This window comes from Acanthochromis polyacanthus, chromosome 19, assembly GCF_021347895.1.
Source record: "Acanthochromis polyacanthus isolate Apoly-LR-REF ecotype Palm Island chromosome 19, KAUST_Apoly_ChrSc, whole genome shotgun sequence".
In the NCBI taxonomy this organism is placed as follows: Eukaryota; Metazoa; Chordata; class Actinopteri; family Pomacentridae; genus Acanthochromis; species Acanthochromis polyacanthus.
Genome location: NC_067131.1, coordinates 7,110,698 through 7,124,682, shown reverse-complemented (window position 1 = coordinate 7,124,682; position 13,985 = coordinate 7,110,698). Strand labels below are relative to the sequence as shown.

The following is a 13,985-nucleotide window of genomic DNA, read 5'->3' as shown; positions in this document are numbered from 1 at the left end:
GTATGGTGTGTTGCTCAAAAAACATTATGACCCAGCTGTCTAGGGTCTCCGAGGAGCGACACATAAACAGGATAAACGCTGGTTTCCAGGGGGTTAGGCGGCTATTTATTTGAAAGAGTAAGTTTACAACACAACATGTGAGCAGAAAAATCACAAAGTCTGTCTTTAGTTCAGCTGAAAATATTAGTTTTTTTCTTTTTACTGACCAAACCTTTCAGGAAGTAGATGAAAAATAATTAAAGCTCTCATGTAGAAGTCCAACTTATTTTGTATCCTTGTGGAGAATTTACTCTTAGAGTTTGTAAAGCTGTTGAGTTTTTAGAGTCACATGGATTTTTTTGACGTTTAATAACCGAGTCCTGAAATAAAATTACAGTTGTGGATTTCTGTCATTTAGTGTGGACTAAACAAATAACAGCAGCATAAATCTCAAACGTCATTATGAGGAGTCTGGATTGAGGTTTATCACTTGATAAGGATCAAAACATGAAATTTAGGTTGGTTTAAAGGAATATTCCACCTTAAATCTTTGAATGTTGATGTAAAAGGTTGGTTTCAGGAAGTATTCCACCTACATGGTCCTCACGCATCCAGCTTAAAGGAACATTCCACCAAAAATCCCTGGACATGCTCCTAAAATGTTGGTTTAACTGAGTATTCCATCCAAAATCCTCAAAGAGACCTGAGGGGCTGGTTAAAAGGACTATTCCACCTAAAATCTCAACTTGAGCAGTATGTGTAGCAGCGACAACAGAAAGAGGTCCTCTCTGGGTGGAAGAACCGCGTCCAAGTGGCAGCTCCCTTTCTGCTCTTACCTTACTCACTAAACTCAAGTATCATGGAGGACTCGAGTAGTTGACGTTTCCTGCTGCAACCTTCTCTTTTTCAGCTTTCTTCCACGTCTGATCACTCCCGACATTTTTGTAGATGTTTTTGACCCTTTTTCCAAGCTTTGTCCAATCCGACAACATGAAGTACATCGTCGACATCGGCGGTGTAACCAATGGAGGGAAAACCACCCTCACCAACCACCTGATCAAGAACCTGCCCAACTGCTGCGTGGTCCATCAGGATGACTTCTTCAAGCCCCAAGATCAGATTGAAGTTGGTGAAGATGGCTTTAAGCAGTATGATGTCATCACTGCTTTGGACATGGACGCCATGATGAGTAGGATCTTCGCGTGGCTGGAGAACCTGGTGAAGTTTGAGGAGTCTCATGGCGTTAATAACACCCTGGACACAGAGATTGTCCTGAAGTCCGACCACAAGGAGGAGGAGGAGACTCACATCCTCATTGTGGAGGCTTCCTGCTTCACACCTACAGGCCTTTGATTGATGTGCTAAACCAACGTTACTTTATTTCCATCCCATAGGAAGAATGCAAAAAGAGGAGGTGCTCTAGGAAGTAGACGGTGCCAGACCCCCTCGGCTTGTTCGATGGCCACGTCTGGTCCTTGTACCTGCAACACAAGAACATCTGCTCACTGTGAAAGATTATTGAGAGCAGCTTTTTGTGATTTCTGTGCAGAACACGATCATGTTTGCTGAGCTGTGCACTATTAAATGACTTAAGAATATGGAATATTGCTACAGTTTGTTATTGTTTTCAGGTTTACTGTTAAATGTATAGAGTGCTACTTACTGTATTTTATTGTATTTTAAAATTTGCATTACTGCACAGAACATTTAAGATTATATTCCCACAGGTCAAGGGTACAGATTGTTGTTGTTCACTGTGTATTGGGTAGTACTCATTTTGATTTGGACTGACTAGCATACAGAACCCTATGGTGTTCCTGGTATACAGCTTCTTGCACAATATTTGTCACTTAACCCTTTGCGCTTCAGTGCGTAGTAGGTGTACCGCCGGCGGTACACTTACTAATTTGCATAGGAATTTCAAGAATGTCCGACGGCTGCAAACGCGATTATACAAACACTATACGCCGATGGAAAGCTTAGATTCTCATGAATCCGCCGGTATAAACCACTTTCAGATGTGATTACCACAGCGGGTGAGGAAAACACATTTGTCCGACAAAAACGAATATTCATCCATCCGTTCTCTATACACGGCTTCAACGCACACAGCGCGACTCACATTTCCGGGTTCATTATTACACACAGAAAAAAAGATTCCACAAAAAACGGCCATAATCCAACCTTTTACATCCAGACAACACAAGCCAGTAAACTATTTTGTCCAAAACATGTCCTGAAGTCGGTATAAAATCCACGAATCGGTCGTTTTCAAGGAAATGCACCTCGCGATGTGCGTCCAATATTCCCCGTATTTTTCGTAATTTTTTTATTTAAAAATAGAATATTAGCGATTTTTTGTACTGAAAACGGCTGGAATTGACTGCAGCTTAAAGGGTTAACTGCCCTCAGGATACTGTTGTTGAGCTTACTAGTTTTACACAAGAGGCAGATACTGCAGCTAATGATGTTGTAATTCACATAAACAAGGAAACAAGTCCATCAAAATTTGAATGTTAACAGTCCAAAATGAAGAAGTCATATACAGCTTTCCTATTTGGTTAAAGAGCCAAAAAGAACATGAAAAATACTTTGTAAAAGCGAGAGGTTGGTTTCAGCTTTCATTTTTTCTAACAACTTTTTGGTGCCCCCCCACTAAAATTAATCTAGATCCGCCCCTGTCCTGCGGTGACATTTATTATAATTTCTGCTGCTGCGGTTTTCATCTCGGGGCTGATTTTGTCCCTTTCAAGTTGAGCTGTAAACACCATAAATCACAATGTGCTTTCTGCCACTTCTCTCACTTTCACATCTCTTGAACACTGATGTGTTGAAGCAGGTGCTAGACTGCTGCTGCTGCTGCTGCTCTGTTCTAATTAAAGTCTTATCATTAAAAATTTAACACCGACTTACAGTATTATGGTGGTAATAACTGTATTTTCCATTATGCAGCATTTAGAACGTAGTCACATGCTCAAATTTTTTCAGCTTCTTGAAAAAGGATCGGTCTCTTTTAAACGATTACTTGCAAAACTAAGATTACCCAATAATTCACAAGAAAGGAATAAAGATTGGCCACAGCCTTAAAGGGCAACAATATATGTGCATTTCTCTATCCTGCTAATCATCTCACAACTCCTTAGATTAATCTTGCGACCCTTTGGAGGGGTCCTGAGCTGCGTATTGTGTGTGTGGAAGTGACACACAGTTGCAGGTCAGGGAGGGCTTGTGTAAACATTGTTGTGGTGAACTGATGCTGAGGCCTGATAGCAACTCAGTGGTTGAAGTGACGTCTCTTCTCTCTCTCTCTGCATCTGTGTGCGTGTGTGTGTGTTTGTGGTGCAGCAGTTGCCCTCAAAGCTTATCTCTGTAAATGGATTTGTGCTGGTGCACTCGGAGATCTCAGTGCGATGCTCTAATCTGATTGACCACGACCCTGGAGATGTGGATGAGTCAAAGAGAAAGAAGTGCGTGTGCATATGGGTGTATCTGGTGTCCATCCGTCTATTGAGCTGCTTTTTGTCACCTTGGGACTGTTTGAGCTGAGCTTAGAGGCTTGTTAGAGAAATTACAGCTGTATTAGACTCATGATGAAACTCAGGAGTCTGGAGTTGTATATATTACACCTACAAATCCACATGTTGCATTTACACCATCCATTGGGGCCACCCAGGCAATTTCATGTTTTCCATGAAAACTCACACTTTTATTCATGTGCTAACATAACTGCACAAAGGTTTTCTAATAATCAATTAGCCTTTCAACACCATTAGCTAACACAATGTAGCATTAGAACACAGGAGTGATGGTTGCTGGAAATGTTCCTCTGTACCCCTATGGAGATATTCCATTAAAAATCAGCCGTTTCCTGCTAGAATAGTCATTTACCACGCTAGCGATGTCTAGACTGTATTTCTGATTAATCTAATGTTATCTTCATTGAAAAAAAACAGCTTTTCTTTCAAAAATAAGGAAATTTCTAAGTGAATCCAAACTTTTGAATGGTAGTGCCATATAAAAGTGGAGAGTCAGAGAACAGACTATGCCAGAGATATTTTAGCATTTCTTATGTCCTACTTGTATGTCTTATGTTGGTATTTTTGTATTATTTTATTGGCCAGAAACACATAGTGCTTTGACTACAAATAATAATAGAGTGTTTTGGGCTTAATACAACTTAAAGGTGATATTTACCAAAGAAAATCTTGGTCTGGAAAGAAAAACCTTGATGAGCTAAATCATCCCCAGTACACTGAGTGTACTCGACCTGCAAGTCCTATTAACCTTAATTAATTATAAATCAACATCAGAGTCTTGTATTTGCGGCATACTAAATCATTTTTACATGAATTTTGCATCGTCAAATGATAACTGCAGACTCAGAGCAGACCCGTATGCACCTTCCTGCATTCATATAATTTCTGAAAATAGAACTTTATCATGTGGTGAGCACAAGAACGACTGAGGAACACAAAGCAGACAGGTTAGCCTCCGCTGTTTTTAGACGATATGCTGCATTGCCTGTTGAGCCGTGACATGCAAACTGCTGTTGCAAAGTTTGCACTCGACTTTCTGGCCATCAGTTTTAGCAAAATGCAGCTTCTTTGACTTCTTTGGCAAGCTACAAGTTAGTTTTTTGGCAGCACTTTTGTCAGTAAACTCAAAACATTTGTAGGCATTGTTGAGCTGCAGGGTGTGAAGGATATTGTTTGGGTTAACCAGAAAGTGTGAGACAGAAAATGTGGTACTGACCGCCGTAACTGCATAGTAAACAGTAAAGCTGATAAAAGCTTTGAACATAAGGGCTTTCAATGAGAGATTTGTTTGATCAAAACCAATGGGGTACATCACTTCTTTTCTGTAATATCTCTGGACATGTTTTCTCGTATTTAACAAACATGATACAGGATTTTTTAAATTACTCAGGTGATTTGATTACCATTTTTCTCCCTTTTTTGTGAGTTCTGGATTTCATTTATTTACATTTTTCTCCCTTTTTTGTGAGTTCTGGATTTCATTTCTTTACATTTGACAAAGCGTGACAATATTTGAATTTCTGTAGAAAAAATAAATCAGCGTGGAGCCGACTTCAAGTAAATGTTCAGTAAATGTTAAATAAATTAGACACAGCAGTCTGCATTAGGTTAGTTAGGTAGCTTGTGCTTCCAGCCAGCAAATATAATGGATTATCTGGAAGGGTATTAATGTAGCTCTTTTCTTCTTATGTAACCCTGGTGGTTGTTCAACTAATGAGAATTTCCGTATCATCCAATTAATTGACAGGTCAATTTGAAAACTGCAGCCCTAGACTTTGTTTTTTCTTCTTTTAGTTTCACTTTTTTTCTGTCTCTGTACATATCCATACGATTTTGCAAATAAAATCACCAGTGTGCCTCTTTTTAAACGTTGTGAATATTAAATAATGTTTCTTGTGAAAACCGTTTCCCATTTGAGCCAACAGCAAATGATTTTTAGGCCGGTCATTTCAGCCTATAAAGCCTTTTTTTTAAAAAAGGTGCCTTATCAGAAATCACACCTGTATTTTCTTTCTGAACTGACCTGAACACATTTTAGCCGCCAAGTCAAATACAGTCATAGTACAAACCGTGTGTAATGTGAATCTTGTATAAGTAACACCCGTATTTATGTGGTGTTTATCACATGCACTGTGGTAATCGGTGTATGACTGTGAGAAAGTGATACACTGATAGCTGGTGGCAGTCACCGTGGGCTGTCATGTCCATCACATACTGTTGGTGACAGTGCTGCTGTTTTACCTCTAATAACCTCTGAAATGAACATGGCGTTTATCCTCTTCTTGCAGTGCACGAAAGATAAGGAAATTAGGTATTTTTTGAAATAACAGTGAGTCAGTTCCCCTTCAGGACATAGCCTCCCACAGCTGTCTTTTCTTACCTTTCTCAAGTGTCCAGTAAGATTTTCAGCTAAATATTTTATTAGATATTAAGTTTTTATGCGTACTCCAGCAGGCTTGTTCCCCTCAGAATGAACATAATTAAACTTTACACATACAAATTGTATTCTGCCTTCAGCGGCTTTCATGTGTCGCAGTCTTTTCTCAGATGCTGCCGAGCGTGATGCTCTGCATCTGATTGCATTACAGGAAGGTTCTTCTATTATTCAATAGTTTGCTTGATCTGACTCCACACTGTCAGACCTCGCATTATTTATTTATGAGCGTTGGGATGATATGTGATTTAAAATACTTCCAGTGCTTTCAAGGAACAGGTAAAAATCCAAAACTATACCACACGGGATAAACAGTATGATCTCTATTTGATCTAGTCTCCATTCCACTCTCATCTCCGTCTGAGTTGGAAACTCTCGTGCCATTATTTGACTATCATGCAAAATTCTCAAGCATGACATCTCATGTCAGGCATGTCAGGGAGCAAATGCTGACGGCCTGTTTTCATTGAGTACCGGTGGGGAAGGGGAGGAGATGGGGAGGGCTGCAGGAGACGTGTCCATTAGTTTTTCGTTCCAGCCTAGAAAACTAGAAACAGGAGAGAGAGAGAGAGGGGGTAGAGCGAGAGAGAACCCCCCCATCCTCCTCCCTCCACACCTTCCTAGGCTCAGCTAGACTGAGGGAGTCGCCATAGCAACCGCTCGCATGCTCCCCATCAACTGTCAAGTGAAAACCTCGTATCTCCAAAACAAAAAAAGGCAAAGTTGCAGGAGCAGGAAAAAAAAGGGGGAAGTTCTGATCAAGTGAGTTTTTTTCACCTTTTTAGAAACAACAAGTAAATCGGACCTTTAAAGCTTCAACCCAGAATTCTCAAAACTGTGCTTGTGAGGTTTTCCGCCCAACAAAACGCTGCTCCCGGATTCTTTGGCTGCTCACCGTTTCCAGTTAGATAGATTCTGCTCCTTGTCCCCATTTCCACGCCCCCTCCCTCTTCCTCCTCCCCTGTACCCTCCTTCTTTTGGTCTCCCATGGGTGAGGGGGGGATATTGGATGGCACCAAACTGCAATCTCTACAACAGCTTATACACAATGTGTACCAGTGTTTTCGCATGCAATTGGACCAAAATAGCAATAAAAAAAAAAATAAAAATCACCCTTTCACGGATTAAAATAAATATATTGGCATAGAGGCATAAAGAGGCTTTATGTAAAACTCTGCTCTAAATCTGGCAGATTTAGAAATAAGGGGAACCTAATTTTTTTTTAGCAAATGAGGTTAGCCTGGATATGAAGTGCTCCAACTGTGAGTGGGCGTTTGCCTGATTTGGAGGACTAATTTGCAGCATGGACATTCTGCAAAATGTATTCCCCTCCAAAAAAATGAACTCGTTGAGCCACCCCTGGGCACCTTCTTTTGACTTTGCGCCACCTTCACCATCCCTTTGCTGATGAGAAAAATGTTCGCACTTCCTCCTGAATTTCCCTCAAAGCTAAACAGCATCATTATGCATGAAGGGTAACTAGTAGAGGGTGTATGTGCTGTTTTATAATGCTCCAGGGTCTCTTTATTACTTCACAGCCTCCTCCTTTGGGGAGGCTGTCCACTCTTCTGCTTGCTACACACCGTTTCTGCTCAAGACAGGAACTGCATCACACCTTCGCCCATCCTTCCACTTCTCCTCATCCAACTGTCTGTGCTGGGGTTTTTTTTACGTTGTCTAATTGAAACCTGCTCTCTGTCCTCTGTTAATCTAAAGGTGGTGAGCATCCCTGTAAGGCTTCCAGGCTGGCTGCTGCTTGATAGACTGCTGGAAGTGAACAACAGGATCCAAGGATTGTGTCTCCTCACTGGACTGCGAGAGCAAACCTCCACCCCCTCCTCACCTCCAGCTTCCCTCCAACTTTTTACCGAAGACGGTGACAACAATGTGACCACTGGACTCGACCAGAACCATGTGACCTGCTATTATGGATCTCAGAATCAGCATACATTGAATCAACACTCATCCAGGTAACGCTGCCTGCATTTCTAGTCTCTACAGCAGCTACTGATTTTTGCTTTCTGCTGTGTTTACACTTGAGATTAGTCTTTATTATTATTTTACGTATTGACTGGCACGGTGATGTTCAGTGTTTTTGTATACCGAGACTTTTTATACAAAGTCTGTGGCACATTGTTGGCCATTCTGTGACTTCCTCAATCTGGTTATTCGTGGCTCGTTGTCTGTGTCAGCTGGTGTAAAGTACCATGAAACAGGAAGTGGGACAGCGGTGTAAAAACAGTACTGAGAACTGAGGCTTGCACAGTGTAGTGCACAGTGATAAAAAATGGAAATGGTATGAGCGGTAGAATATAAAATGGTGTGGTTTGTATTTATAATGCATAGACGTGACTAGAGGTCTGTGAAACAAATCAACTGTGCTATTACTTGGAGTCCAATTAAGCTGTTGTGCTGGTTAAATTTGATTGTGTTACACTTTTAAAAGGCAAGCATTGCCAATCTCGGATATTTGCTCTCAAAAGCTTGTTGTGACGGTTAAATTTCCAGCCTTATTAAGACTGCAGAATCACAGGTATCACAGTTTAGACATGATTAGAGGACTAAGGCAGACAGATGTGGGTGCATCCAGATGTGAAGCTATGAGTGATCAGCTGAGGTCACTGGGTCTGTAGATAGATGCTCTGCTTCTTTCAAACTGCAATATTGCACATTTGATTTATGTGTGTATCTATAGATTCATTTCCCAGGTATGTACAACCCATGCTCAGAGACTAGTAGGAATTTCTATGGATTTATGTCATGTTGTAAGACTTATTCCCTGCAAAAAAAACAACAAAAAACCCTGAACATCCATGCTTTCCTGTATTTAACAATCCCCTCATTGTTGTGCAGTTCAAATATTTTCTCCCTACCAAGCTGTTTGACCCTTTGAGCCCTAAAACCCACTGGCGGCTTTGAAAGAAAGGCATGTTATCTTTCAAATAAACTTGCCAGAATTGCAGCATTTATCAAAGCCAGAAAGTGTAACAACAGGAGGTTTTGTCAAACTTTCCAACAATCCTTAAAGTGACGTTGCAAAAGTGAACCAAATCCAAGTCTGGAAATGTGAATTTAAAAAAAAAAAAAAATCATTTTAGACCTTATGTCTTATTAAAAATATGCCAAAAATAAACCATCTGCTCATACCAAATTCTATTAAAAACAAAAAATCTTATCCTTTTCTGCAAAATCATCAAGCCATTAGTGACTCAGCTGCTAATAACGATCATGTGTCAGAAATTCTGTGAAATTTTTGTATTTACACAGTGCGGTAAATACAACCGGATGGGAGAAAAGTGTGGAAGCCAGTTAAAATCTAAGCAGTAAAATATCTTTAGTATGCAGAGCCACCATTCCTACTTTCCAGTACTGGTGACACCTGTGGGCACTTGAAAAAATGTTGTGCATGTTGATTGCAATTTTTTTGTCATTTTAATCAAAGAAATTCAACTTTTAATTTCTCTTTTTTATTGTTTATGGAATTATAGCTTTGTTAAATTGAACAAAAAACATTTCTGAGTTCTTGCTGCTTCTAGCAACGGTTGTCTTGTTTCTGTAGAGGTGCTACACTTTATATTGCAGTCCAAAATGAGCCTACAGTGACTAAAACTGATCAAAAGCACACCCAGAAAATGCTTCTGGTTCAGAAGATTAATGACACATGGAGGTGTGTCTTGATAAAACGAGGCCAAGCTGAACATACAGTAGTTGGAAGAATGGGAGAAAACAAGACCCGAACTCTAAGACGGAAGGAAAGAGAGAGGAGAGGAGACTATCTGATGATGTGTGTGTTTGTGCTAAAATGTGTGGTTAAGTCATCGTCTGCCCAGCTGCGTCTCCTATGTGTTCGTATCTTATCCAGGGTGTTTGTCAGGAGTGTGTGCCTGTCTTGCTCCCATTTCCCCTCTGGAAGCTGAGCGGTACAGGAAGGCTGGCTGGTTGGCTGGCTGCACAGGAAAGGAAACAGTCTCTATCAAACAGCAGATGGAGGACAGCATGTGCTTACACTGCAGAAACACACAGACACACACACAAACCCAGACGTGCACATATGAAGTCCTACACACTAGAAACTATGTGCAGATACAGTGGCTTTTATTAGGAGCGTGACCCAGATCGTGCATCGCAAATGTCAGCTGTGGAGAATCTGAAACTTTCGAGTTCAGTTGAATGGAGGAGAAGGAAGATATTTTTAAATTAACTTTTAGAATGATTTCATGATCACAAGGACATTTCTTTTCATGTTAGAAGGTTGTTTTGTCCTCTCAAGCTGTTTTTTTGTATATACTTTACATTAGTGCTGCAGTCCCCTGTAGCTTTTAAACCTTCAGATTTTTATTCAACAAGAAACAGAGCTGGGTCAAAAAGTGGACTTGGGCACACGGTCTTGTATTTCAATCTGCATTTGTGTCGGCAGGATTTAGCTCACGAAAGACAGATTGTGAAAATTACTCTCAAACAAGACCAAAAACGTCTTCCAACAAACTTCATCGGCAAAGCCAGTCAATTATTTTGATTTAGCTTTGCGATTTCTCATTGCCAGAGCTGACACATTGACCTTTCTGTTACCTCTGAGGCCTGCAGGTCAAGCATATTTGTCTGTTGTTGAGATTTAGTGATGCTCAAGATGTCATCACCTCCTCCTCCTTTCCTAGACTTGTATTTTCGTGATTGCTGATGGCCTGTCATGCCTCCATGCCTCTGTCAAGAGCTATTAGCAGCAGGACAAGTCCTCCCCAGCATACCAGCATGTCTAACAGAGCTCTTAACAGCAGCAGCGTGTGAGGACTGGATGTTGCATTTCCTATTTCCAAGAGGGAAGCGAGCTCTCCAAGAGGCCTTCGACTTAAGCTAGTCATTGGCTCTCCGTATGGTCTTTGTGTGTGTGTCTTTCCTCATTCGTGTAACAAGCCTGCTTAGGCGGGAGGACAATGAGGCTCACTATGGTGCCCAAGGCCCCACTGAATGACTCATATTCCTATAGAATTCAGGCAGAGACCAAACAACAGGGTTACACAATCTCAATCAACAAAGTGCTGCTCATAATGTGCTCTGCAGGGGCCCTGATCCTGCAAAAAGAGGATTGTGAAAAATGTGTGAGGTTGAGGTTTGGGTTTGGGTAACATAATTACTGTGCTTCTACTTCCAGTTTCTCTTACGACGAAAGGAATCGGCAAACACCGCACCTCCTCTGCGAATCCGGACTGTGCCGTGAAAAAGACTCGCTGTTGTTGTTTTTCTGTTTGTCAAAGTTGTTGTCGCCAGGTGTGTGATAAGGGAGCATAAAGGGGCTGTTATTCTTGAAGATGAATAGCAGCTCCGGTGAAGGGGAGGTTTTGCTATGGCAACTGGGACTGTGCAGCAGTAAAGTCGAGCTTCACGTGCAGACAGTCTGGGGACGTGTCACGAAACAGAAGACACTGTCATCATATCTCATTTTTAAAGAGGAGGGTTTTATAGTCTGCGTCTGCACGGAGCAGACATGTCTGCCCAATCTCTGCAGAGCAGCAGAGGCAGCTCCTCATCCTCGCAGCATGAGCCATTCACTTATCCCCTCTGGTCCCTCATCTCTTCCTCTCCTCCTCCTCCTCTCTTTTTCTCCCTCAGAATCAAGTGGCTTTTTGTTCTCCCGCAGCGGTGCTTATCACTTGTTTCTCCACCGCTGCCCTCCTCCCCATCCCTCTCTCTGGCAATGAAAGGATATTTTTGGGGAGATAGATCTTGTCTGCCCTGTGCAGATCCTGAAAAAGTGTGGTTATCTGCCTCTCTCTGTCTGAAAAATGTGGGCTCTATCCAAGACCCTGCCCGTTCTCTTCCCTTCTCTGGAGGGTGTTTTTCTCAGAGAGCCAGGTCCTTGTGTGGGTGCTGATGTAAAATAAATCTCACGCCAGTAGAAAAGCTTTGTGGATTGTCGTCATTACAGGCACTGACACTGCAATTTATTTGAATTCATTTGAGTGAAGTGGGTTTTGTTTGTCCCACAGGATTTTCTCAATTGCCTGTTATTTCTGTGCTGCATAACATGATATAAAGATGAGCCATGCGTTCTCTGGGGAGGTAGTCTGGTTGGTTGGATTGGATTGCTCGCTAAAATCAGACTCCCAGATGGCATCTGAGTCAGCTGTTATGATTCTGCATAGAAGGGCATTTTCATCTGTTTAAGGCCTTTTATTGGCCATAAAATTCATGAACAGGATCTCAAAACAAATTTATGGTCAGTTAAAGTGGTGATGTGCCCATAATGTGACCAGTAGTCATCATTTTGTTGATTGTTTCTGACTTGTTCTTGTACGTTAGCTGAATGCAGGCAATTGCTGAGGCTTATAATCAGATTGGATGTGGTTTCTGAATGGAGAACACTGCATTTCAACACTGATTACTGCTAGTAAATGTATCAGAAGAACTAAAAAGTAACCACAGTCTAATTAAACCCACATCCATTGAATGGCAGTGTTACAAAGAGTCCAGATAAAGGGGCGCGTGACAACAATGGCTCAACAAATAAAGAATCGGCTTCTCCAAGGAATCATATTGTTGTCTGGATGGTGCAGCCAAAGGCAGATGGTGTGTGCCTACAAACAGTTCCAGTATGTGTCATCCTGTAAAACCACTACTTGTTGTTTTCACATTTCAGTTTTTGTAAATGAACAAGATGTAGATTCTCGAGGTTTGGAGCTGTTTTCCATCTACTAAGCTAAGCTAATTGCCTTCTGCATCTATTCTAAACACATTTAAATAATTCAGGTTCAACATATACATATTTACATTTACTACTTTCATTTTGTTTCCACACTTCTCCACTATCTGCTCTGTATAAACACAGTCTGCAGTTCAGTCAAAAAGTCCCTTGTAGTTACTCCGCCAAGGAACACGGCGGAATTATGTGACTATCGGCGTACTTTTGTCTGTTCATCTGTGAATCCGTCTGTTTGTGCGTAACGTTACTCAAAAACAGAAAAACGGAGTTGGATGACATTTTCAGGGACGGTCAGAAATGAAACAAGGACCACCTCATTAGATTTTTGCAGTGAGGCGGCTTATAATCTGGATCCACGGATTTGCTAACGTTTTCTATATCACTGCGAGATAGCAGCACAGTGTCACTGTAACTACGACAGCAAGTGAACATTATGCCAGCTGCCTGGTGCCGATCACATGATTGCGATCCTACTACAAATCCACTTCTGTGTACTTATCGGGACTTATCAGTCAGAAATTATACGACTGAGCAGCCTTGACGGAGTACTGTGCTCTCTGAGTGCTTTTTTTGTTTGTCATGGGGCTGTTAGCCACTGCTGAGTGGAATCAACATGTGCAACAGTTTTCCAAGTGCCCACAATGTAGATATTTTACTGCTTCAATTTTTAATGTGTTTCTATACTTGTCTCCATTTGCTTCTGTTACAAAGCCTGCAGTTCAGCCAAAACATCCCTAAATTTTTGTCACAGCTTAGTCACTAAAGGCTTCCTGGCTGCATGGAGGAGCACAGATTCTTTTGTTTTTTACATAATCTGGTTTGGTCAAATTGTTTATTTCTAGATTTTTTTTTAACATAAGACATGTAGAATTAGATATTTTTAAACAATATCACAGTGAGTTTAGTTTCCTGTTGGAACTCCACATGACATATGAGCAGTTTAAGGGCAGTCTTAAAGTTGAACATCTGAAAGCTTTTCTGTGTTCATAGTTTCTGGCTCTGAGAAACAGTGTAATTTTGGAGATTTCTTTTAAACTGATCTTTTTTTTAAAGCCTTTCAAACCCATCAGGAGGTTTTTAGGGTTCAGAGGGTTAATGGCCCTACATGCTCCTCTGTGTAGCAACGCTCGCAGGCTGCCAGATCTATAGGCAATCCCCTCTTCTTCTTTTATCTGTGTCTCTCTCTCTCTCTCTCTCTCTTTCCCTCAGGATGTCTCTTACACTAATACCTGGTCGTAGCACAGTGGTGGTAATCACAGAATGCCGAGTGATAATGAGAAGTGTCGGAACGCAGGTTTCGTCATTTTCAGCCCAGCTGCCGAGCATTACGCTGGCTATC

At 41.3% G+C, this 13,985-nt stretch overlaps 1 protein-coding gene across 3 annotated transcripts in view; it reads left to right on the top strand.

Annotated features, from left to right (window-relative positions):
* ptprea (protein tyrosine phosphatase receptor type Ea) overlaps positions 1-13,985 on the top strand; it is a 73,009-nt gene that overhangs the window by 33,567 nt on the left and 25,457 nt on the right. For all 3 annotated transcript variants that reach the window (XM_022194173.2, XM_022194171.2, XM_022194172.2), the window contains one exon: positions 7,666-7,919. The gene's annotated coding sequence lies outside the window, so the exon portion shown is untranslated. The remainder of the gene's footprint in view (positions 1-7,665; positions 7,920-13,985) is intronic.